This window comes from Capra hircus, chromosome 2 (genome assembly GCF_001704415.2).
Source record: "Capra hircus breed San Clemente chromosome 2, ASM170441v1, whole genome shotgun sequence".
NCBI lineage: Eukaryota > Metazoa > Chordata > Mammalia > Artiodactyla > Bovidae > Capra > Capra hircus.
In genome coordinates this window covers 53,007,700-53,010,224 of record NC_030809.1, presented here as the reverse complement: position 1 = coordinate 53,010,224, position 2,525 = coordinate 53,007,700, and the positions used below count along the sequence as shown (strand labels likewise).

Below are 2,525 nucleotides of genomic sequence, written 5' to 3'. Positions count from 1 at the left end.
TCCTCCATCCATGGGATTTTCCAGGCAAGAGCACTCGAGTGGGATGCCATCGCCATCTCCATTGATGAACCTAGACAGAATATTAAGAAGCAGAGACATCAGTTTGCCATCAAGGTCCATATAGTCAAAGCTATGGTTTTTCCAGTAGCCATGTATGAATGTGAGAGTTCAACCATAAAGATGGCTGAGCACCAAAGAACTGAAGCTTTCAAACTGTGGTGCTGGAGAAGATTTTTGAGAGTTCCTTGGACTTTAAGGAGATCAAACCAGTCAATCCTAAAGGAAATCAATCCTGAATGTTCATTGGAAAGACTGATGCTGAAGCTAAAGTTCCAATACTTTGGTCACTCAATGTGAAAGAGCTGACTCATTGGAAAAGATTCTGATGCTGGGAAAGATTGAAGACAAGAGGAGAAGAGGACAGCAGAGGATGAGATGGTTGGATGGCTTCATCGACTAGATGAACATAAGTTTGAGCACACTCTGGGAGATAGTGAAGGACAGAGAAGCCTGATGTGCTGCAGTCCATGGGGTCACAAACAGTCAGACACAATTGAGTGACTGAACAACAACAAGCCAAGTAAAGTAACTATGTCCTATTGTGAGCTCCTTGGTTTCTTCAGGCTGTGTTCCAAATAATGAGTGTGATGTACTGGCCACCTTCAATGTAAGCTGATTCCCCTGGATATTCTCCACCTCCACATCTTAATTCATGAACTGTGTGTGCAATAATTCTTGATCCAGATCCTGCCAATGGCTGGTTCCAAGTAATGACTCTTCCATTTACCTTGGCTTTACTTGGGTTGAAATCCAAGCTCTTTTCAACTGCCAAGTACTGGGGAGCAAAATCTCCATTCACTTCCACCAAATCCATGTCCTTAAGACTCGGTCTTCTTTTCTTTAGTGCCCCACTGGAGGCAGGGACAAGACCAATATCTACAACAGAGAAATCACATCTAGATACAAAATAGCCCACAGTTCTTGCCAGTGTGAAGTTATTATTTTTGACAGCATCTTCACTATCTATGAAAGGATCAGATATTTCTGATACATTCCTTACAGTGATGGTCCTTTCTTCCTTAAAACTGGAGGAAGTTAAATAATTAACTGCACCAGGCTTATTGGTATTAAGCCTGATCATTACTTGGCATTACTCATTACTTGCTCCTGTCCTTGTCTTTACCTAAACTGACATCATCTCATTATTAAAGTAGCCAGCATCATTAGCAGCTTTTTATCTCTGCTGTGACTGCAGGGTATTTTTTAAATTCTTCTCTACTTATTTTATGTTTTGCAGCAAGATTCTCTGCAGCAATTCCTATGGGGACTTGGACATGTAGCCCTGTTAATGCTGCTCACAAAGAAACTTCCAGCTTGAAATCCGATCCCAACTTGGTTATAATACATACATTTCTGACACAGTAGGGAGCCATGCTTTTGGCCCCTCCACATAAGACAACTTCAGCTATTTTTACACACGTTTCCTGACATCCATACACAATGAACTGGAAACCAGAGCCACAGAGCCTATTAGCAGTGAGAGCTGAGGTCTCTTTGGGGACATCCACATCAAACTGACATGCCTTGCCAAGTATGCAGCATCTGAAAAACTATTTCCTAGGCTATTTTAAAGAATACAGCTCAAGACCAGACAAAAAGAAGAAAGCACAGGAGAAGGTTGGGGAGGTGGGTATGGAACTTCCATTCCCTCTGGGCACACAGCCTGTCCCAGTACTTTCATTTGTTCACCAACCTGAAGTTCTGATTAGTCTTCATTTGTGAAAGAAAGTCTTGCAAAACAATGGAATTCATTTTTAATAGTAGAATTTTTGTTAATCAAATTCTGGAGAGAATAATATCATTTGATGCAATGGGCAGTTTAGGTAGAAATTTTAATCTGCCTCTAAAAACTTGGCAAACATAAGGTTAATCTCCCCTATGCTCTTAGTATTTGCATTTGAAATTTTCTTTATATTTAGTTTCTAAGTTAAAAGAATTCTGAATTAGAAGAAATGAAGATATAGGCTTAAAATATCCTCAGATAAAACATTTTCAGTGTCATCACTATATTATGTGTGAAAAGTTCTATGTTTTTTGTTGCATTCATAATATTTCTATATTATGTAGTTTTAGAACCATCTTATATTACGTGACTGGAACAGTTATCTGGTAAGTTAATTGAAAAAGTAGGTTAAAGTAGGAACCATAAACAAATAAAAAGTGTACACATGTCTTAAAATCTTATTTCAAATTAAAACATAGACAGACACGTTATGAGGTAAGGACAAAGCCTTCCTTCAAACTTAGTTTACTGATTTGTGTTCCAAATTTTACATAAAAGACATCCTAAGACCTTGTCCACAACATCTAAGAATGGTTTTATTAGATGAACTAAGTAGTGCAGCTGGTGAGGAACAAAAGAGGGAGACATTTAATAGCCACAGTTATTCAGTCAGTACATCTTCAAAAGGGAACTGAAACCTTCAATTAGTCTCAAAGATTATTTATGTGAAGACATATTAAGA

At 38.4% G+C, this 2,525-nt stretch overlaps 1 pseudogene; it reads right to left on the bottom strand.

The window, feature by feature from the left end:
• On the bottom strand, positions 620–1,705 carry LOC102181441 (annotated as a pseudogene).